Raw genomic sequence first — 24,594 nt, forward strand, 5'->3', positions numbered from 1 at the left:
TCCACAATAGCCAAACTGAAAGGAGCCTTGGTGTCCACCGAAAGATGAATGGATCAAGAAGATGTGGTTTATGTATACTATGGAATATTCCTCAGCCATTAGAAACGACAAATACCCACCATTTGCTTCAACGTGGATGGAACTGGAGGGTATTATGCTGAAAGAAGTAAGTCAATCGGAGAAGGACAAACAGTGTATGTTCTCATTCATTTGGGGAATATAAATAATAGTGAAAAGGAATAGAAGGGAAGGGAGAAGAAATGTGTGGGAAATATCAGAAAGGGAGACAGTACATAAAGACTCCTAACTCTGGGAAATGATCTAGGGGTGGTGGAAGGGGAGGAGGGCGGGGGGTGGGGGTGACTGGGTGACGGGCACCGAGTGGGGCACTTGACGGGATGAGCACTGCGTGTTATTCTGTATTTTGGTAAATTGAACACCAATAAAAAATAGAGTTATTTTAAAAAATCTAAAAAATAAAAGATATAAAAAATTTCCAAGAGAAAATTCATAGCTAAATTAGTATCGAATTATTATGCTCGTGGATTAGAAGACTCGTGTCAAAATGTTAATTCTAGGGTGCCTGGCTGATGCAGTCAGTTGGGCAGCTGACCCTTGGCTTCAGTTCAGATCATGATCTCAGGGTTGTGAGATCAAGCCCCACTTTAGGCCTATACACAGTGCAGAGTCAGTTTGGTGTTCTCTTTCCCTCTCCTTTGGTCTCTCTCTCTCTCTCAAATAAATAAATAAATCTTTTAAAAAAATAAAATTTTAATTCTCTCCAAATTGATTTACAGATTCGGTATAAAGCCAATAAAAATCCCAGCAGAAAGTTTTGTAGAAACTGACAGAATCATCATGAAATATGCATGAAAATTAAAGGGGACTATGTTAGTGAAAACATTTTGAAAGGAATAACAAATTGGAGGAACCAACAGTACTGATGTTGTTTTTATGAAAATATAATATTTGAGAAACTATGGGATTGATATAAAGATAGACAAATATAACCTTGGAACACAATAAAATGTCCAGAAATAGACTCCTATATATGATTATTTGATTTTCTTTTTTTTTTTTGATTAGTTGATTTTCAATAAAAGTACCATAACAATTCAATGAGGAAAAAATAACCTTCTCAACAAATCATGCTTGAATAGTTGATAGCCATATTCAAAAATATAAACCTTAACCCTTAGCTCACACCGATAAAAAAATTGATTCCAGATAGATCATAGATCTAGATGTGAGCACATAATTCTAAAACTGTGAGTAGGCCACAAAGGGGCCTAAGATAGTGCATATGCTCATTATCTAGATTTTGATCATGATTTCACATTTGTATGTCCATGTCAAAAATTATCAAATTGTTCATCATAAATATATGCAGTTTATTATACATCATATTGAGTATGCCTCAATAAAGCAGTGTTTTATAAGACTCAAATCAAAAGTAGGCAGAACTAAATGTTGAAAAACAATTACCCAGTATTTTAGAGAGCAGGATTTTTCACTTTATTTTAATTACAAAGAGGAAACTGTTTCAAGCATGCAATAGTAGGGTATTTTCAATATCCGATAATAAATACCATACTTGTTGCAATAAATAAATGTACCTCATTTATATAAACTAATTCTAGAAGCCTTCCATTATTCAGTATTTCTCAGTCTAGCCAAAAGGTGGCAGTGTTCAAAAAGTATTTGAGTTTAGGTCTGCAGCACTGGAGGAACAGGAAACCAGGTGTGATCTCTCAGATTGGTGCAGTGCCCTGCACCAGTGAGACCCCGCTGAGCTCAAGTAACCTGTGCTGGGGAAGCTCATTCGAGAACTCCTGATCCAGCTGCCTTCTGAGGAACCAGAAGATGGAGACTCTCCTGCAAGTTCTCATAGGGATATTAGAGTTGCAGGCAGCCTGTAAGTATGGGATTAGTGTAGAGAGTCAGGGGATGATGACAGCTTCCTGAGGGCAGGGATTCAGTCTTCTTCTGTCCCATGGAGGCCCATTTGAGAGCCAGATACATGTTGAAAAGATAGACAATACAATATTCTGTGTTGAAGGGATAATGTTGCTGCCTCAGGGGGAAGTGAAGAGGCAGGTGAGAAAAACCATACCTACCATGAGCATGAAGATCTTAGGCTTGGCGTTTTCTTTACATTGTCTTTTTGAACAGGGGTCAGTAGCCAAGAACTGGAGCAGAGTCCACAGTCTCTGATCATCCAAGAAGGAGAAAATTTCACCATAAACTGCCATTCATCAAAGCCTGTGTATGCCCTACACTGGTACAGGCAAAAAAATAGTGAAGGTCTAATATCCTTGATGATATTATGGGAGAATGGGGAAAAGAGTCATGAAAAAACCACTGCCACGTTAAATGAGAAGAAGCAGCAAAGTTCCCTGCATATCACAGCCTCCCAGTCCAGCGACTCAGGCATCTACTTCTGTGCAGCAGACACACTGTGATCTCCAGGCCTAGGCAGGCTGTCCTCAAACATGCAGCTGCAGATGCTCTGCTGACACAGGGCTCCTGAGCGGTGGATGGGCCACTTGCCAGAAGATGCAGAAGAGTTTCTTTTCTTTCAAGAGAAGCTTGAGGAACATACAGTAGTCTCACTGAAAAAAAAAAAAAAAAAGATTGGTGGTGGGGGGCAGGGCAAGATGGCGGAGGAGTAGGGTCCCCAAGTCACCTGTCCCCACCAACTTACCTAGATAACTTTCAAATCATCCTGAAAATCTATGAATTCAACCTGATATTTAAAGAGAGAACAGCTGGAATGCTACAGTGAGAAGAGTTTGCGCTTCTAACAAGTACAACTCGTTTTTAGCCACTGTACACTGAGCAAAATGACTAGAAAGAAGAACTCACCACAAAAGAAAGAATCAGGGATCCCTGGGTGGCACAGCAGTTTAGCGCCTGCCTTTGGCCCAGGGCGCGATCCTGGAGACCGGGATCGAATCCCACGTCGGGCTCCCAGTGCATGGAGCCTGCTTCTCCCTCTGCCTATGTCTCTGCCTCTCTCTCTCTCTCTCTCTCTGTGTGTTATTATCATAAATAAATTTTAAAAAATTAAAAAAATAAAGAATCAGAAACAGTACTCTCTCCCACAGACTTACAAAATTTGGATTACAATTCGATGTCAGAAAGCCAATTCAGAAGCACAATTATAAAGCTACTGGTGGCTCTGGAAAAAAAATATAATGGATTCAAGAGATTTCATGACTGCAGAATTTATATCTAATCAGGCTGAAATTAAAAATCAATTAAATGAGATGCAATCCAAACTGGAGGTCCTAACGAAAAGGGTTAATGAACTAGAAGAACGAGTGAGTGACCTGGAAGACAAGTTGATGGCAAGGAAGGAAGCTGAGGGAAAAAGAGAAAAACATCTAAAAGACCGTTAGGAAAGGCTAAGGGAAATAAATGACAGCCTCAGAAGGAAAAATCTTTCCTTTTAATTAACGTTTAATTGGGGTTCCAGAGGGTGCCGAAAGGGACAGAGGACCAGAAAGCATATTTGAACAAATCATAGCTGAGAATTTCCCTAATATGGGGAGGGAAACAGGTATTCAGATCCAGAAGATAGAAAGATTTCCCCCCCCTAAAATCAATAAAAAACATTCAACACCCCAACATTTAATAGTGAAACTTGCAAATTCCAAAGATAAAGAAGATCCTTAAAGCAGCAAGAGATGAGATCCCTAACCTATATGGGGAGAAGTATTAGGTTAATAGCAGACCTCACCACAGAGACCTGGCAGGCCAGTAAGGGCTGGCAGGATATATTCAGGGTCCTAAATGAGAAGAACATGCAGCCAAGAATACTCTATCCAGCAAGGCTCTCGTTCAGAATAGGAGAGATAAAGAGTTTCCAAGACAGGCAGAAACTGAAAGAATATGTGACCACCAAACCAGCTCTGCAAGAAATATTAAGGGGGGCTCTGTAAAAGAGAGGAAGCCCAAAGAAATAATCCACAAAACAGGGACTGAATAGGTACTATGATGACACTAAACTCATATATTTCAATAATTACTCTGGAGATTCTCTTACATCGACTGCCTAAGAGTCACGCTGTAAGAAGCAACAACCTCTCCTCTTCTTCGCCATCCGCCCAGCAGCTGCCAAGCAACAACCATGCGTGAGTGTATCTCGACCCACGTTGGCCAGGCAGGTGTACAGATCGGCAATGCCTTCTGGGAGCTCTATTGCCTGGAACACGGCATTCAGCCCGATGGCCAGATGCCAAGTGACAAGACCATTAGGGGAGGAGATGACTCCTTCAACACCTTCTTCAGTGAGACGGGCACTGGCAAGCATGTGCCCAGGGCGTGTTTGTAGACCTGGAGCCCACAGTCATTGATGAAGTTTGCAATGGCACCTACCGCCAGCTCCTCCACCCTGAGCAGCTCATCACAGGCAAGATGCTGCCAATAACTATGCCCAAGGGCACTACACCATTGGCAAGGAGATCATTGACCTTGTCTTGGACCAAATTCAGGAACTGGCTGGCCAGTGCACAGGTCTTCAGGGCTTCTTGGTTTTCCACAGCTTTGGAGGGGGAACCGGTTCTGGGTTAATATCCCTGCTGATGGAACATCTCTCTGTCGATTATGGCAAGAAGTCCAAGCTAGAGCTCTCCATCTACCCTCCCCCCCCAGGTGTCCACAGCTGTTTAGAGCCCTACAACTCCATCCTCACCACCCACACCACCCTGGAGCACTCTGATTGTGCCTTCATGGTAGACGACGAGGCCATCTATGACATCTGTCATAGAAACCTCGATATTGAGCACCCAACCTACACTAATCTAAACAGGCTGATAGGTCAGATTGTGTCCTCCATCACTGCTTCCCTCAGATTTGATGGAGCCCTGAATGTGGATCTGATGGAGTTCCAGACCAACCTGGTGCCCTATCCCTGCATCCACTTCCCTCTGGCCACATATGCCCCTGTCATCTCTGCTGAGAAAGCCTACCATGAACAGCTTTCTGTAGCAGAGATCACCAATGCATGCTTTGAGCCAGCCAACCAGATGGTGAAACGTGACCCTCGCCATGGTAAATACATGGCTTGCTGCCTGTTGTACCATGGTGATGTGGTTCCCAAAGATGTCAATGCTTCCATTGCCACCATCAAGACCAAGTGTACCATCCAGTTTGTGGACTGGTGCCCCACTGGCTTCAAAGTAGGCATTAATTACCAGCCTCACACTGTGGTACCTGGTGGAGACCTGGCCAAACTACAGCAAGCTGTGTGCATGCTGAGCAACACCACAGCCATTGCTGAGGCCTGGACTCACCTGGACCACAAGTTTGACCTGATGTATGCCAAGCATGCCTTTGTTCACTGGTATGTGGGTGAAGGCATGGAGGAAGGAGAGTTTTCTGAGGCCCGTGAGGACATGGCTGCCCTGGAGAAGGATTATGAGGAGGTTGGTGTGGATTCTGTTGAAGGAGAGGGTGAAGATGAAGGAGAAGAATACTAAAGTTAAAAATGTCACAAAGGTGCTGCTTTTGCAGGGAAGCTTATTCTGTTTTGAACATTGAAAAGTTGTGCTCTGATCAGTTAATTTGTAGTAGCAGTTTATACTCTCATATACAATTACTGACCTATGCTTTAAAACACAATGCTTTGTTACAGACCCAAGCTGTCCATTTCTCTGATGGGTTTGAATAAAGTATTCCCTGTCTTAAATGAAAAAAAAAGAAAGCTACTCTGAACGTGAATAGGCTAAATAATCCCATCAAAAGATGCAGGGTTTCAGAATGGATAAAAAAACAAGATCCATCTATTTGCTGTCTACAAGAGACTCAATTTAGACCTAAGACACCTATAGCCTGAAAATGAAAGGTTGGAGGACCATTTACCATTCAAATGGTCCTCAAAAGAAAACTGGGGTAGCAATCCTCATATAGGATAAATTAAAGTTTACCTCAAAGACTTTAGAAGAGATGAAGAGGGACACTATATCATAAAGGGTCTATCCAACAAGAGGACCTACCTATCATGAATATTTATGCCCCTAAAGTGGGAGCTGCCAAGTATATCAATAAATTAATAACCAAAGTAAAGACATACTTAGATAATAATACTAATACTGGGAGACTTCAACACAGTGCTTTCTGCAAGTGACAGATTTTCTAAGCACATCTCCAAAGAAACAAGAGCTTTAAATGACACACTGGACCAGATGGATTTCACACATGTTTACAGAACTTTACATCCAAATGAACTGAATGCACATTCTTTTCAAGTGCACATGGAACTTTTTCCAGAATAGACCACATACTGGGTCACAAATCAGGTCTTAACCAAACCAAAACATTGGGATTGTCCCCTGAATATTTTCAGACCATAATGCTTTGAAACTTGAACTCAATCACAAGAAGAAATTTGGAAGAAATTCAAACACGTGGAGGTTAAAGACAATTCTGCTAAAAGATGAAAGGGTCAACCAGGAAATTAGAGAAGAACTAAAAAGATTCATGGAAACTAATGAAAATGAAGATACAACCTTTCAAAATCTTTGGGATACAGCAAAAGCAGTCCTAAGAGAGAAATACATCGCAATACAAACATCCCTCAAAAAATTGGAAAAACTCAAATTCACAAGCTAACCTTGCACCTGAAGGAACTGGAGAAAGAAGCAAATGAAACCTACATGAAGCAGAAGAAGAGAGTTAATAAAGATTCAAGCAGAACTCAATGAAATAGAGACCAGAAGAACTGTAGAACAGATCAACAAAATCAGGAGCTGGTTCTTTGAAAGAATTAATAAGATAGATAAACCATTAGCCAGCCTTATTAAAAACAAAAAAGACTCTAATTGATAAAATCACAAATGAAAAATGAGAAATCACAACCAATACCAAGGAAATACAAACCATTTTAAAAACATATTATGAGCAGCTATACGCCAATAAATTAGGCAATTACAAGAAATGGACGCATTTCTGGAAAACCACAAACTACCAAAAATGGAACAGGAAAAAATAGAAAACCTGAACCAGCCAATAACCAGGGAGGAAATTGAAGCAGTCATCAAAAACCTCCCAAGACACAAGTGTCCAGGGCCAGATGGCTTCCCAGGGGAATTCTATCAAATGTTTAAAGAAGAAGCAACACCTATTCTATTAAAGCTGATCAGAAAGATAGAAAGGGATGGAGTACTTCCAAACTCGTTCTATGAGGCCAGCATCACCTTAATTCCAAAACCAGACAAAGACCCCACCAAAAAGGAGAATTGTAGAGCAATATTCCTGATGAACACAAATGCAAAAATTCTCAACAAGATACTACCAATAGGATACAACAGTAGATTAAGAAGATTAGTCACCAGGACCAAGTGGGATTTATTCCCAGGATGCAAGGCTGGTTCAACACTCGTAAAACAATCAATGTGATAGATCATATCAACAAGAGAAAAAACAAGAACCATAGGATCCTCTCAATAGATGCAGAGAAAGCATTTGACAAAATACAGCATCCATTCCTGATCCAAACTCTTCAGAGTGTAGAGATAGAGGGAACATTCCTCGACACCTTAAAAGCCATCTACGAAAAGCCCACAGCAAATATCATTCTCAACGGGGAAACAGTGGGAGGCTTTCTCCTAAGATCAGGAACAAAACAGGGATGTCCACTCTCACCACTGCTATTCAACATAGTACTGGAAGTCCTAGCCTCAGCAATCAGACAACAAAAAGAAATAAAAGGCATTCCAATTGGCAAAGAAGAAGTCAAACTCTCCCTCTTCGCAGATGACATGATACTGTACATAGAAAACCCAAAAGCCTCCACCCCAAGATTGCTAGAACTCATACAGCAATTTGGCAGTGTGGCAGGATACAAAATCAATGCCCAGAAGTCAGTGGCATTTCTATACACTAACAATAAGACTGAAAAAAGAGAAATCAAGGAGTCAATCCCATTTACAATTGCACCCAAAAGCGGAAGATACCTAGGAATAAACCTAACCAAAGAGGTAAAGGATCTATACCCTAAAAACTACAGAACACTTCTGAAAACAATTGAGGAAGACACAAAGAGATGGAAAAATATTCCATGCTCCTGGATTGGAAGAATTAATGTTGTGAAAATGTCAATGTTACCCAGGGCAATTTACACATTCAATGCAATCCCTATCAAAATACCATGGACTTTCTTCAGAGAGTTGGAACAAATCATCTTAAGATTTGTGTGGGGGATCCCTGGGTGGTGCAGCGGTTTGGCTCCTGCCTTTGGCCCAGGGCGTGATTCTGGAGACCCGGGATCGAATCCCACATCGGGCTCCCGGTACATGGAGCCTGCTTCTCCCTCTCCCTGTGTCTCTGCCTCTCTCTCTCTCTCTCTGTGTGTGTGTGTGTGTGTGTGACTATCATAAATAAATAAAAATAAAAAGAATTTTAAAAAAAAGATTTGTGTGGGATCAGAAAAGACCCTGAATAGCCAGGGGAATATTAAAAAAGAAAACCAGAGCTGGGGGCATCACAATGCCAGATTTCAGGTTGTACTACAAAGCTGTGGTCATCAAGACAGTGTGGTACTGGCACAAAAACAGACACATAGATCAATGGAATAGAATGGAGAACCCAGAAATTGGCCCTCAACTCTATGGTCAACTAATATTGGACAAAGCAGGAAAGACTCTCCACTGGAATAGACAGTCTCTTCAATAAATGGTGCTGGGAAATTGGACAGCCACGAGCAGAAGAATGAAACTAGACCACTCTCTTACACCATACACAAAGATAAACTCAAAATGGATGAAAGATCTAAATATGAAACAAGAATCCATCAAAATCCTAGAGGAAAACACAGGCAACACCCTTTTTTTTTAATTTTTTTTATGTATTTATGATAGTCACAGAGAGAGAGAGAGAGAGAGAGAGAGCCAGAGACATAGGCAGAGGGAGAAGCAGGCTCCATGCACCGGGAGCCCGACGTGGGATTCGATCCCGGGTCTCCAGGATCGCGCCCTGGGCCAAAGGCAGGTGCCAAACCGCTGTGCCACCCAGGGATCCCGCAACACCCTTTTTGAACTTGGCCACAGCAACTTCTTGCAAGATACATATATGAAGGCAAGGGAGACAAAAGAAAAAATGAATTATTGGGACTTCATCAAGACAAAAAGTGTCTGCACAGCAAAAGAAACAGTCAACATAACTAAAAGACAACCTACAGAATGGGAGAAGATATTTGCAAATGACCTATCAGATAAAGGGCTAGTATTCAGATCTATAAAGAACTTATTAAACTCAGCAGCAAAGAAACAAACAATCAAATCCTGAAATGGGCAAAAGACATAAACAGAAATTTCACAGAGGAAGACATAGACATGGCCAACAAGCACACGAGAAAATGCTCCGCATCACTGGCCATCAGGGAAATACAAATAAAAACCACAATGAGGGGATCCCTGTGTGGCTCAGTGGTTTAGCGCCTACCTTCAGCCCAGGGTGTGATCCTGGAGTCCCGGGATGGAGTCCCATGTCAGGCTCCTTGCATGGAGCCTGCCTCTCCCTCTGCTTGTGTCTCTCCCTCTCCCCCTCTGTCTCTCATGAATAAATAAATAAAAATATTTTTTAAAAAACCACAGTGTAATACCACCTCACACCAGAGAAAATGATGAAAATTAACAAGACAGGAAACAACTAATGTTGGAAAGGATTCGGAGAAAGGGAAACCCTCTTGCACTGTTGGTGGGAATGTGAACTGGTGCAGCCACTCTGGAAAACTGTCTGGAGGTTCCTCAAAGAGTTAAAAATAGAACTGCCCTACGACCCAGCAATTGCACTGCTGGGGATTTACCCCAAAGATACAGATGCAGTGAAACGCCGGGACACCTGCACCCCGATGTTTATAGCAGCAATGGCCACAATAGCCAAACTGTGGAAGGAGCCTCGGTGTCCATCGACAGATGAATGGATAAAGAAGCTGTGGTCATTGTATACAATGGAATATTCCTCAGCCATTAGAAATGACAAATACCCACCATTTGCTTTGATGTGGATGGAACTGGAGGGTATTACGCTGAGTGAAGTAAGTCAATCAGAGAAGGACAAACATTGTATGGTCTTATTCATTTGGGGAATATAAAAAATAGTGAAAGGGAAAAAAGGGGAAAGGAGAGAAAATAAGTGGGAAATATCAGTTAGGGTGACAGAACATGAGAGACTCCTAAGTCTGGTAAACGAACAAGGGGTAGTGGAAGGGGAGGTGGGCGGGTTTGGGGTGACTAGGTGACAGGCACTTAGGGGGGCACTTGAAGGGATGAGCACTGGCTGTTATGCTATATGTTGGCAAATCGAGCTCCAATAAAAATATATATACAAAAAAACAAACAAACAAACAAAACCAACAAACCAAAAAAAAAAAAAAAAAAAAAACAGAACACAAAGAAGGAGGGTCTGGAGTGAGAGTAAGGAAAGCTCTTACGTTTATTTCCAAATTTCATTTGACTTTTTGTCTGGGTAATTATTACTTTCTAGTAGGTGGAACCTCAAGCCAGGACAAGAATATCATGAATTTCAATGATTTTTGCATTCACTGTGCACAGATCTTGTGCCTTTATTGTTCCAAGGGAACTCTTTCCCTTCTGCTACTCACTCAGCTTGTTAATAGAAAGAAAATCTGAGTCACATAGTAGATTCCTTGTGGCATTTTAGGATTGAATCATAAGTACTGGGACAGCAGTATTGTCACACTAGGAAGAGTCGGGGCAATGCTTTTTCCTAAGTTTATATCATAAACATAGAGATAGACAAATGGATGGATAGGTGGAAGAGAGAGAGAGAGAAAGTGAGAGAGGGACAAGCCCATCTCAGACTGCCTGTTACTTTAGCAACATGGCCTCATCGGTTCACACTGCCCATTGGCTGCAGCCACACCCAGTTGGCTCCTCACCTCTCATGTTGCTTCAGAAAGAAACAAATTCTATACAGTTCTGTGGCAGAGCTCGTCTTGCAGACTTTTTTTTCATTTGTCTTGTCCACTATCCTTGATAAGAGATATGCTCTTAGAGCCACGTGGAGCATACAAGGATTTTGTCCTTAATTCTTCCCCATCCTGGCATCTTTATTTGATTCCCAATCCTGTCGGCCGCCCCTGCTTTTTTCCCCCACTCCTAGTGGTACTCTGTGACCTTTTAATACCCTTTTGCCCACCCAAAGCCTAATGTTTCTGGTCACCAAATTGCTTTCCAAAATCTTCTCCCACTTCATTGATTCCATATCCATTTCCCAGCTCAATCTCCAAAATGGAGTGGTTCCTACCCTAACTCACATCTCGATGCGACATTCTTGATTGGCTCCCCCTGGATTGCTTATATTTGAAAAAGGAATGTTGGAGGACATTCAATGGAAATCATCTCAACTAGTGTGCTTTCACTTACAGTGACAGTTGGAGAGGAAGGATGTTTGAAGGCAAATGCTGCTTCCAATACCACTAAACCATAATGTAGGCCATCTGCAAGGGTGTAAGGCAGTTCCCGTGGGCAGGGTGCTGGCACCACACTGCAAGCATTTATTTAAAAATAAATCATTACTCAATTTGTTTACAAGGATAATGCGATCCAGAAAAGAACAAGGACAGAGATTCTATTGCTTGACACTGCACACAATAAGTTGTAGCGTCTGTTATCTCAGACACCATCTCCATACAATCATTGTGATGGGTGTTTGGGATGCATAGAATTAAGGGCATCATATCCACTTAGAGTTAATACAATAGAAGGTATAGAATGGCCATAGAATTATATGATTATCTGCATTTTACTTATGAAAAAAACTGAGAGTGAGAAGAAATTCCCATCAAGGAATGCTTTTAAGAATTTGAATCCTGGGACAGCACATTGGAGGCCACAGCCATCCCAGAGACATAGAGGCCACTTGCCTATCACATGGTGCATCTGCACCTTGCCTGCTTCCTTTCAGTAGGTGACTCTGAACACAGTTTCTCATGGTCACTGCCCACCAACCTGAAGTCAGGAGGCAGGTTGTGCTTTGCACTCATTTCTGCAAAATGCCTAACAGAAAATGATGGAAAAAGGTAACTATACCCCTGACTACCGGGGAACTGAACTAGACCTTTGTGACTGAGTTGAAAATCTCTTCCCTGGGACAATGGATGCAGCCCTAGAGCTGTGCCAGTTTCCTGCACTTAAAAGTGGTGGCCCCTCATATTTACCTCATTTTGTTTTGTTGGGGTTCCTGATTGGCATCTTCCTTCTTCCCTAACTCTAAATAGTAATAATCCATCCTTTTATGGCAGAGCTTTCTTTCCATACAAGCTCACTAAAGCCATTTGCTACCCTTGGTTTTCCGGCATAGTAATTCTACTTAGAAGATCATCCAAACAATTAAGTTAGAATACATAGCAACTGTATTTCTTAGGTTGTTGTAGTTTGCACACTTAAGACAGATATGAGTCTTCTCATTAAACTCAGTGTTTTAAAAAATTTCCCTACAAATTCCTGCTAACAGCCAGGAGAGTGAGGCTGTATTCTTGCAGGCCTGTGAGATGTGGTCTCCCATATATATGATATCTCTTTGAAGTTTCATGTTCTATCTTTAAAATTCATGTGTTACATTCTATTCTGTATGCCCTCATTTGTTTCAATATACAAAGAAAAGAAAGAAAGAAAGAAAGAAAGAAAGAAAGAAAGAAAGAAAGAAAGAAAGAAAAGAAAGAAAGAAAGAAAGAAAGAAAGAAAGAAAGAAAGAAAGAAAGAAAGAAAGAAAGAAAGAAAGAAAAGCTTTTAATTCATGATCCAGAAATGTATGCCATGTTTATCCCAATGCGTAGTGGCATCCTTTATACACTACTGCCTGGCCTATACTCTGTTATGGGACAGAAATAGACTGCCAGAATTCTCAAGAAAATGGGGACACTCTCAAGGCTGAGACAGCAGGACCTCATGGAGACTGCAACAGCTGCTCATCATCAGGGAGACTGCAGCAGCAACCATGATGATCACAAGGGGGGAGTAGATCCAATGATACGTCATTTCTGTGCCTCCCACATTCCACGAAGAGAGCACCACGAATGGCTTTTTGTTTATTGTTTGCTTTTTAAAAATGTATTACTTCAATAAAATATTGCAGAGTCATTAAAAAAGAAAGAAGGCACCTGGCTGGCTCAGTTGGTAGACCGTATGACTTCTGATCTCAGGGTTCTGAGTTCAAGCTGCATGTTAGATATAGAGCTTGCTAGAAAGAAAGAAAGAAAGAAAGAAAGAAAGAAAGAAAGAAAGAAAGAAAGAAAGAAAGAAAGAAAGAAAGAGAGAATGTCGGGTTATTAGTATTTTTGTCTCCATCAGGGTCCTTTTCTTTTTTTTTTTCCTGTCTCTGCCTGTCATGTTAAGGTAATCTTCTCAAATGCCTAGTGATCCCAGATGCTCATTCTTACTTAGTGGGATATAAATCTGGGATCTGAGCAAAGGAGGACAGCTCTAGTTTTTAAGTACTCACTCTCAGCTGAGCCTGGTATCCCAGACTCTTATATGTGTCTTTATTCCATATCTTCAGAAAAAAAGGGCTTTCGCCCCTCCCCCCCACAAAATCTAATGGAAAGGCATGGACACCTGATTTTTTCAGGTCAGGATGTGAAATCTGAGAGTATAACTGTACTTTATACTATTTTCCTTTAGACCTGATATATTCTGTTTGAAATCCCCTTACCCTGAACCCCTTACCCTGATCTGCTGTGGTACAAGTTCTTGAGACTTTCAGAGCACCTGGATTTTTGTTGGCATTTTCCTCTGCGAGTCCTTAGGACTTACTTTTCTTCAGGCTGCTAAACCAGTTACCAGTTGTCCATTCACTTTCAGTTCCCAAAACATCTTATGGGATAATAAACATAAACATAACATCTTTATATTCTTTGGGGGTTCATAATTTTTTTTAAAAATTTACTTTTATTTCAGTGGATTCTGAAAAAGGCACAGAGAAAAAATATGTCTTCAATTCACCATGCTTAATCCTGTCTGGCTCTCACTGATTTTCCAGGGAGATATTATAAGGTGCCCAGGTGAAGAGTTCCTGTCTGTCTTGTTCATGTCTTTATATTTCCCTAGCAGACAATGGGTACTCAATAAGGGTTCATCAAATGAATGGGAGAAATTGGATTATTTTTACAACTCTCCAAGAGTGGCATGAAGGAACAGCAATCTAGTGACTAGTCATAAGGGGGCAGTGTCTCCATTCAAAGTTAACCTTCAAGATTGGCTCAAAACTCAGAGAAACCTCCAGTTAGAGATCAGATTGGCTGATACACAGAACAGATATTTTCACATCACGGTGGTATTTATAGTGTTACTCTAAGCTAAGAGGAGTTTCTTGAAGCAAAAATCCTTTTAGGAAATAATTTTTTTGCTGAAGGACTTGTGATGACCATGCTCCTTGAAGGTTTATTAATATTCCTGTGCATGCAGCTGACATGTGAGTCTTAGGGGTTTCTGAGTCTCAGAGAATTCTAAAGGGGTGGAAATTCTGTGAGGGCAAGATGTGAGGTCTTATCTAGGTCCATGAAAAGAAAGAAACAGAAGGAGAAAAGCTAGTGAGAGAGAGAGAGGAAAAGAAAAAGCACAGCAGTAGGTCTGGGGAGTTAGTGTCTATCATGGTTCTGACAAAGGTGATCTAAAAATGATTTTGAATACCTTCTTTTGTCTTTCTAAACAGGGGTGAGTGGCCAGCAGCTGAATCAGAATCCTAGGTCTGTGTCCATTCAGGAAGGAGAGGATGTCTCCATGAGCTGCAATTCCTCGAGTACACTCAACACTTTTCAATGGTTCAAGCAGGATCCTGTGGAGGGCCTTGTCCTCGTGATAGCCTTATATAAGGCTGGGGAATTGACCCGAGATGGAAAACTGACTGCTCAGTTCAGTGGAACAAGAACGGACAGCTTCTTGACCATTTCAGCCTCTGAGACTGAACATTCAGGCACCTACTTCTGCAGTGGCAACACAGTGTTCCCTGAGCACCTGCAGCCTGCACTCAACTTACAGCTGGGACCCCAGTCACTATGCTGCCTCCAGCTGCTGCTCCTCTTGGCAATAAATATGATCATGCACACCACCTATGTCCCCTCTTTCCCACTGCTGCAAATTCTCATGCATTCAAGGCTTTATCAGCCACAGGTTGTACTCTTTGATTAATGAACACAATCCCATTTTAATATATATTATTTTGTCAGTATATAAAGAGAAATGATCAGTACAAAATCACATTAGAAGATTTAACACAGATTTCTTTAAAAATGGATGGATATCAATGAAATAGAACTGAGAGTTCAGGCAAAAAAACCCAGACATCCATGGGCAATTGATTTTCAACAATAATACTAAGACCATCCAATGGCAACATAGTGCTAGGACCACTGGATAGCCACATGCAAAAGAATATGCACATATTAAAATACTAACTCAAATGGATCAAAGACCTAAGTGTAAAAGCTAAAACTATAAACTCTTAGAAAATATGAGCAAAATTTTGGTGATCTTGGACTATGCAACTGTTTCTTCGAGATCATACCAAAAGCACAGCAATCAAAGAAAAAAATAAATTGGACTTTATCAATACCAAAACCTTTTTCAAAGACCACAAAGTTTTCCACAAATGAAATGGAAAAGACAACCACAGAATGGAATATATATATGTGATGTATATTATGTATATTATCATATTATGATATATTATGATATTATGATATAATATCATATATTATGTAATATTATGTATAATATTATCTTATTATATTATGATATATATACCATAAATATATAATTTATCCAAAAAAAAGATAGCATTGAGAATATATTAAAAATAAGTTACAACTCAACAATAAAAAGAGTAATACTAATTTAAAAATGGTGAAGGGATTTGCACATAACGGAGCATTTTTCAGCCATAAAAAAGAATAAAATATTGCCATTTGCAACAACATGGATGGAGCTAGAGGGTATAATGCTAAGTGAAATAAGTCAGAGAAAGACAAATACCCTATGATTTCTCTCATATGTGGAATTTAAGAGAAACAAAACAAACAAAAAACAAGAGACAAACCAAAAAGCAAACTCTTACCTTAGAGAACAAACTGATGGTCACCTGAGAGGAGGTGGATGGGTGAAATAAGTGAAGATTAAGAGTACACTTATCATGATGAGCACTGAGTAATACATAGACTTATTGAATCACTATATTGTACACCTGAAACTAATATAACATTGTGTGTTAATTACAATGGAATTAAAATTTTAAAAACATAAAATAAAATTAAAAATAATAATTAACCAGTTAAGAAAGGGAAATTAAAGAGAAATTTCATTCATGAAAATAACTGGAAAAAAATACAAATTAAAAGTATTGACAAATATAAACAGATAATAAATATGTAACGTATGATAATATGAGTCATTAGAATTTATCTTAGAAATGTGTGGAAAGCTTAATATTAGAAAAATCTATTCCTGTAATTCCAACATTAGCAGATTAAAGGTGAAAAATGGCAAGACTATCTCAGTAGATAGTATTTTTAAATTAATGTTTTAGGCACACCTGGATGGCTCAGTAGTTGAGTGTCTGCCTTCAGCTCAGGGCATGATCCTGGGGTCTGGGATCGAGTCTCACATCAGGCTCCCTCCGCCTATGTCTCTGCCTGTCTCTGTGAGTCTCTCATTAATAAATAAATAAAATCTTTTTAAAAAATTTAAAAAATAAATTAATGTTTTATAATGGATATTTTCAAGTGTGCACAAAAGAAGGAATAATATCAAAAATATGTACTCATCACCTGAATTCAAACAATGACAAATTACCACTATGTAACCAAAGTTTTTCATCCATATTCCTCCTCTCTCACACTTAAAGCAAATTCTAAACATTAGTCATTCCATCCATAAATAATTCAAAATACATCTCTAGGATAGGTATATTTTTAACATAGCCAGAAGTACATGATCATAGCTAAAATATGTAAGACTACTATTTGTTTGTTTCTCCAAGAATAACACCTTGATTATACTAATTCCTTGGGATTTGTGCAAATATGTGTTAGGCCTAATATTTGGTTAATTTTTTTAAAGATTTTATTTATGTATCTGAGAGACAAACAAGCAGTGAGGAGGGGCAAAGGGAGAGGAAGAAACAGGCTCCCTGCTCAATCCCAGGATCCCCAGATCATGGCCTGAGCCAAAGGCAGATACTCTAACCAACTGAGCCACCCAGGCACCTCAATATTTGATTAATTTTTTATTATCTATGTGGGCTTGCAAAGAAATATTCTCTTGTTTTTTGGTACAGATTTCTATATATGTCAATTAAATCAACTTTGTTTGCGTCTTCTATATATTAAGTAATATTTTGTCTCCTTGACCTGTCAATAATTGATAAAGATATATTGAAATATCACTACAGGAGTGAATTGTTCAATTTCTATCATTTTATCAATCCTTGCTTTATGCATTTAATGTTAAATGCATGGAAGTTCAGAATCATTTTATCATACTGGAATTAATTAAAACTTTTATTATGGTTTAAAGCCTTTTTGATTATTTTTTAAAGATTTTATTTATTTATTTGACAGAGGAAGAGAGCATAAGTAAAGGGAGCAGCAGAGGGAGAAGGAAGTTGAGCAGAAAGCCTGATACAGGGCTCAATCCCAGGACCCCAGGGTCATGATCTGAGCTGAAGGCAAAAATTTAATTGACTGAGTCACCCAGGTGTCCCTAAGGTGTCCCTTCTTTATCCCTAAAAGCTTCTTGCCTTAAAGTCTCTTTTTTTCAGTTATTAACATAGATTCATACAGTATCTTTGGTTAGGATTTTCCTCCACATATTTTTCCATCCTTAACTTTTAAACTTCTTTGACTCTCATGTTTAAATTGGTCTCTTCAAAAAAAACATGTGACTGGATTCTGGCTTTGTATCATCTTACAATCTCTGCTTTTTAATCAGTGAGTTAGTTCCATTTACATTTTTTATAATATTTTAGAATTAGGACTTGACTCTGCCATCTCAATGTGTACTTTATATTTGTTTTCTCCTTTTTCCCCACTTTCGTATGTGGGGAAAGGTGATTCAATTTGTGTCTTCTTTTTTGTTGTTTTGTTTTTTTCTTATTCTATATTCCCTTCCATTGGTTTGGAAGTTACATGCTCCTTTTAAAAATAATTCTGTAGTATTTACCTTTGAAATTTTACCATGCATACTTTAAATCTGAGGTTAATCTATGGCTTAACCATCTTTCTGAAAAATTTAAAAACATTACAATATTGTAACTTAGATCAAACTTTACTGGCTTACATGCTATCATTAGCCAATGTTTTAGATACTGACTTTAAAAGGAAAGGACATTATTAATACTCTTGCTATTATTGGCTGTTTACTGCCAAGATTTATTTATATTTTTTTATATTTATTTATTTATATTTTTTAAAAAATATATTTTTTAATTTATTTGACAGAGAGAGAGCACAAGTAGGCAGAGTGGCAGGCATAGGGAGAGGGAAAAGCAGGATCCCCACTGAGCAGAGAGCCCCATGCAAGGCTTGATCCTAGGACCCTGGGATCATGACCTCAGCCAAAGGCAGACACTTAACCAACTTAGCCACCCAGGGCACCCCTGGATTGCCCATGTGTTACCAATCCCTTTGCTTACTATCTCTTCTTGCCTCTTCACCTTCCTTCTGAGATTGTTTTGCTCCTTCCTGGGGTACATCCTTTAGAATTGAAGGTCTGTTGGGGATAAACTTCTATAGCATTAGTTTCAACTTCATCCTTGAAAGGTAGTTTCCTTACAATTCTAGTTTAATAGCCATCTTCTGTCAGCATTTTGAAGGTATTTTCCAGTGTATCATGCTTCTGATTTTGAGAGATCTGCTCTTGGAGTTATTGCCATTCCTTTGTCATTAACCTGTTTTATTTTCTGACTGCTTTGAAAATCTTCTCTTTAACTTGGCAGTATTTCTAAAACTTGGCTGTTTATACAAATAACCTGTGTAGTCATCCATTCAGAAATAAAAGATTAAGAACAGGTGAATACAGTTCATTCCTTCTCTCTTTTTTTGTGATATTTAAACTAGTGTTGATTGCAAACATACTCCTGGTAAACATCCCAATGCAATTTACTAGAATATAAATGAGAGTCTTTTAGGAGCTACTATGAACTTACTCTGCCATGTTATGTTAGAATTGGTTGTGGTCTTTTTTTTAACAAAGCCCAAAATTTAAGAATTTATAGATGCAACTGGCTGAAGAATGGAAATTAGTCACGCAGCCCATCTAGCTAAGTATCCAGAGAGATGTGAGAATTGAAGGGATCTCAAACTAAATTGTAATGTTGTGCTAAGAATCCTGCCCTCACAGTCACAATGCATTACAAAAAAAAAAAAAAAATTAGAAGAGCCCTAAATCTAATAAAATTATCAGCTGAAAACATACAACAAACATAATAGCAGAGAAACTAGGGGTTATGTGTTTAGCACTCAGTAAATGACTAAATAATTATATCTCTATACTACAGAACACTATCCAGTCATTAAAGAAAAAAAAATGAAGTAGACCTTCATTTAATAAAATGGAAATACATTTAAGATAAACTGTTCAAATGAAAAATAAGTTATCAAATAATATAAATTTATTTTCTTTAAAATGCATGTTCCCTTGATCTAAAAAATTAGCCATTTTATCTTCTTTTACTCTCATTTAGCCCATTATGGGTTGCATCATGACAAGCCACCTTGCCTGATAACGATTGTTAAGTATCTCATCTTCCTCAGAACTAAAGAAAACAGACTCCATATTTTCTGTTCTTACAGCATAAAGTTCTGGTTGAATGAAGTGCAGAGACTCTTCTAAGGAGAAACAAATCAATAAAAAAGAAGGTAATTAGACTATTGATGTGAAAGGATAAGGAGGATTTTTAAGGAAAGTCAGGAGGTGCTGGAGAATTGGGAGGAGGGGCACAGGCAACATCAAGGCCCTTGATGCAAGAAAGGAATGAAGAATGGGCAAGAGGCAAGAAGCAGCAGCTGCTAAGGACTGCCCAAGAGCCACACTAGTTCATGGCCTTCACTGCCCTTTAGCCCTATTTCCAGGAGTCTCCAGAAGGCTGGTGGCCTAGAAAGCCCATTCCAGGTAAATTTCCAGACTTCATGCAAGTGACCACTTGTCTCTCTCTGCAGCAAGAACCCTTTTGGCCCTCAGCCAAGCTTGAATACATCACCTTGCAGTGCCTTTAGAACAACTCAAGGCCAAATCGTGTCGTAGACACTTAGCAGGATGGTTAGGAGGTTCTCTAGCAACCATGCACCTGGGTGGGAAGGCAGGGAGAACATTAGATCTTCCTGAGCTGGGACAGTGAGGGGAAGGGCCACTGTATTTCTAAATGTCCAGCACACATTCTGTCTTGCTAACCCCCTCACCACTGCCCAAAGTCTACGATGCTTTAGAAAATTCTAAAAAATGAGAAAAGAAACTTTATTTTGAACAATTTTTCAAAATTGTTAATTTTTTATTAACATATTTTATAAACAAAAAAGAAAAAGGTTCTGGATGGTGACATGCTGAAGGAAGGGGTTAGAATGACAGGGATCTTTCTTCTTGGCATTTCCCTGTAGCTCCCAAATGTTCTATCATGTTTCTTCAATAATCATAAATAATATATTTGCAAAGAATAAGTAGAAATTGATCTTTTTTTTTTTTAAGCTTAAAAAGAGGAGATAGTGGCCCCTAGGTGCCTCAGTTGCTTAAATGTCTGACTCTTGATTTTGGCTCAGGTCATGATCTCAGGGTTATGAGAGATCAAGCCTGCTCTAGGCATGAGCCTGCTTAAGATTCTCTCCCTCTGCACCCCTCCCTCCCGCCAAAAAAATGAGGAGAGACTCACATCACAATTTTAGGTAGGAAGACTTAGCCAAAAATACATGGACGATACACCCGGTACAAAATGTGTTCCCAGTGTTGTGTTGTCATGGTCTGGAAAGAAAGTGTATTTAGTGTAGGAATTTAGAGAAAATAAATAGAAGTCTATTGAATGGGTGAATGGAATGAACAATGGATTTCTGGGTGGAAAACGTATTTGTAGGAGGGAAGAGTTTCAGTGGATTTAGAAGTGAGATTATCGGGGTGATGTCTTGGTAGTTGTTTAGACCAAATCATGATGAAACAGGAAAGAGCACTTTGACATCTGCATTTCACCCAAATATACCTATGAATTATCCGAGATTCCGCTGTTTATCAGAAATACTGCTTTCTAAATATGTGTTCCAGGGTGAGATCAATAGTGAACCTTGAAAGAGATTTTGGAAGGATCTTTGCCTCTTTCTCCACGCTTTCCACCACCTCCCAGAGTGCCATGTCCTTCACCTCACAGGGTAGGTCCCCACCTGAATGTTAGTTCTGCACTTTCCTTCTTCCCGGGGTACCGTTCCTCTCTGCCTTCACTGAGCTGTAGAACCCCAGACTATCAGAGCTGTGGGTAGCTTCGGATAGTCTGTCCTTCATCTGTGAGACAATTTTGGAAGAATCTATTATCATTGGTAAAACACGTGGATACAAGTTTTCAGCTATTCTGTGCCAGCTAAGAAGTGCTCTGTTTGAATGACTCCCTGAGTGTCTGAGTGGGAAGGATTTGAATTTTAATTAGGGCCAAATGATAGTTTTCTGGTTGGCTGAAGAGCCAAATTGCTATTTCCCTTTCATGTTGTGTGTGTCCGTGTGTGTGCGTCTGTCCTGAGGGTAAAGGGTGTTGGTTCAAAAAAATCGAAAAAGAAACCCTCAGGGCACTAAATCATATCTTGCCCAAGAAAACAAACCCAAGAGTTAAAGGATGGAGAAGTGGCCACCAGCTTCACTAGCCATCTTCTGGCTTCAACTGAGCTCTGAGTAGCATTATTACGAAGGGTTGGGGACCCTTTTCTCAGAAAACTAAGGTGGGGAGGGAGTGGAATGGATTCTGACTTATCTGGGAGCACCTACGGTTCCAATGGAGAATAATTATGATAATTATGATCTCTGAGAAGACTTGATCTGAGATCACTCTTTCTCTGACTGATTTGCTTGTTACTGTTTTCTGAACAGGGGTGAGTAGCGAAGACAAGGTGATACAGAGACCCCATCTCTAGTTGTCCACGAGGGAGACAGTACAGCTCTCTACTGCAGCGACAAAGTAACCAACTTTCAAGCCCTACTTTGGTTTGAGCAAGAAGACAATAACCCTGCCTTTCTGCTTAGACTAATTGCAAGTGGGACTGAGAAGTCAGGAAGGTTAAAAGCCACATTAGATAAGAAAGAACCTCTTGGCACCCTGAACATCACAGCCACCCAGTCTGGAGACTCAGCCACCTACTTGTGTACAGTAGGGGCACAGTGTCATCTTGTCAGCTGCAGCCTGTACCCAAATGCTCCAGCTGAGGCTCCCGCCACGGTTAGATGGGGAACTTGCTAACTCAGGCACGACCTTGAAAATAAGCCATAAGTAAAAGCAACTATTAGCCAAGATCCTCATGCCCGTTTTGACAATTCCTGGTATGGTTTTCACTGAGTCCTGTCACTGCATTCACCCCCTTCTCTGTGCTTTTCTGTGGGCGTCAGCACAGCTTATTTTTAGAGGGTCACTCATATGATACCAACTCCATGACCATACCGTTATGCCCTGTGGGGAGAAAGAGAACCTTTTTACCGGATTGCACCAACAACTGGTATGTGATGGGTAACCAGCCATCATGGACTCTGTCTGACAGCATGATGGATAGAAAGTCCAGTTTATTTTTCTTCTCCTCTTCCCACCTGGAAGAGACACATTTATTTATTTATTTATTTATTTATTTATTTATTTATTTATTTATTTATTATTTTATTATTTTTTATTTTTTATTTATTTATTTTTTTTTTTTAAGAGACACATTTATAGGTAGAGTTCTGCCTGTGACTTTTCTTGCTGGACCTATTAACAAAGAACAAAGAGCAGGAACCAGAAAGCAGTTTGAAAAATAAAGAATATTATAAAGTGGAAAATAAAAAGCGTTACTTTATTCAAACAAAAGCGTTTCTGCGCCACTTGCAGTATTCTTACTTACTCCTCTCAGCTTTGCTGCTTTCCTGGGTGCTTCATGAAAGTAGTGGTCGGGCTTTCTCAAGATGTTACACGTTAATTTGAACAGTTGGAACTTGAAGCAGTCTCCCAAAAGAAAGGGACTTGCTAAACTATGCATAGCTAACATAAACTTAGCCTAGTTCTGTTACGGGATAATTTTTCGATGAAATGCTATGTACTCATACATAGTGTATTTACAGAGTTTGCAATGGAAACTACTGTTTTTTGAGAGTAAATACTATAGGCCTTGAACTTTGCAAACATCGCATCATTAAACTTTCAAAACAACTCTGATGGGTCATTGTTCTTATTCCTCCATTAATGGATTAGGAAATGCAAATTCAGAAAGATTAAAAAGTTGCCTCCTCCCTTTCTATAACTGATAGAATTTGAAATCAAATATGACTCCAAAGGCTATGCTTTCTCCATTACATGCCCTATGTTAAATATTACAGGAGAAAAAAAAATTACCCACGGTATGACCACAGTCACATACCAAAAACGTATATGAAACACTGGAATAAGATGTGTTTGCCATGTGAATAAAATAACATGTTTACAATAACACCAAAATGTCTGAAACCGTGTCAGTGCTTTTTGAGTACTGGGCTTAATGCTTTTTATTTCCCGTTTATAATATTCTTTATTTTTCAAACTGCCTAGTAAGAGCTCGATACTTTATTTCACAAACAGAAAAAAAAATCCAATATGCTTTATTTTATTTTAATTTTTTGTACATAGTAAATATATAAAGTGTTTGTTTTGGTTTTTTTTTTTTTTTAGAGAGATAGAGATAGAGAGAGTGCACAAGAGAAGGGGGGAGAAAGAGAGTCCCCAACTTGGGGCTGGGGACCCCGAGATCGTGACTTAAGCTGAAATCAAGAGTAGGACACTTTAACCAACTGAGCCACCAGGCACCTCTATACTGTTTTTATTTGTCCATAACACCTAAATAAATCTGGGGATTAAAAGGAAATAGTAGGACGGATTAACCAAAAAGCTACTTTATGCAAAACATTCAAAAACGAATAACAATAAAAATGTTCTTAAGGCAAACCTTGCTTCAAAGAAAAAATTAGGTAAAATTTTTAAATTTCTTAAATATAATGGTAATATAAAAGTAACAAGGGACATGCTAAGTAATTCAGAGAAATCAGTACCAGAGGAATATTTATAGCATAAGACATTTGTATCAACATACTTATCAGTGTACCTGGGTGGCTTAGTTGTTTAAGCATCTGACTCTCAGTTTCAGCTCAGGTCAGGATCTCAGGGTCCTGGGATCAAGCCCTGTGTTAATAGGGCTCTGTGTTTGGCTTGGAGTCTGCTTGTCCCTCTATCTCTGCTCCTCCTCTGGCTCACACCCTCTTTTTCTCTCTCTCTCTTCCTCTCTCTCAAATAAATAAATAAAATCTCAAAAAAAAATTCATATATATAATTATCAAATGACAATAAATGCTAGTGAAAGAAAAATACAACAAATCAAAATTAAGCAGGATCAGATTA

At 39.3% G+C, this 24,594-nt stretch overlaps 1 protein-coding gene, 1 long non-coding RNA gene and 1 pseudogene across 6 annotated transcripts in view; 2 read left to right on the forward strand and 1 right to left on the reverse strand.

Annotated features, from left to right (window-relative positions):
* The window catches only part of LOC607937 (T cell receptor alpha variable 9-2), a 544,059-nt gene that overhangs the window by 216,305 nt on the left and 303,160 nt on the right, over positions 1-24,594 (forward strand). The gene's annotated exons all lie outside the window — the stretch shown is intronic.
* On the reverse strand, positions 1,142-14,442 carry LOC111096957. 2 transcript variants are annotated; one of them, XR_005363034.1, is made up of 4 exons: positions 13,692-14,442; positions 13,127-13,206; positions 11,391-11,511; positions 1,142-2,612 (listed from the first exon to the last, which is right to left on the reverse strand). It is a non-coding gene; the product is annotated as an uncharacterized LOC111096957 (long non-coding RNA). The 2 variants fall into 2 exon arrangements; XR_005363035.1 differs by lacking the exon at positions 13,127-13,206.
* On the forward strand, positions 4,123-5,552 carry LOC607335 (annotated as a pseudogene).

Source organism: Canis lupus, chromosome 8, assembly GCF_011100685.1.
Source record: "Canis lupus familiaris isolate Mischka breed German Shepherd chromosome 8, alternate assembly UU_Cfam_GSD_1.0, whole genome shotgun sequence".
NCBI lineage: Eukaryota > Metazoa > Chordata > Mammalia > Carnivora > Canidae > Canis > Canis lupus.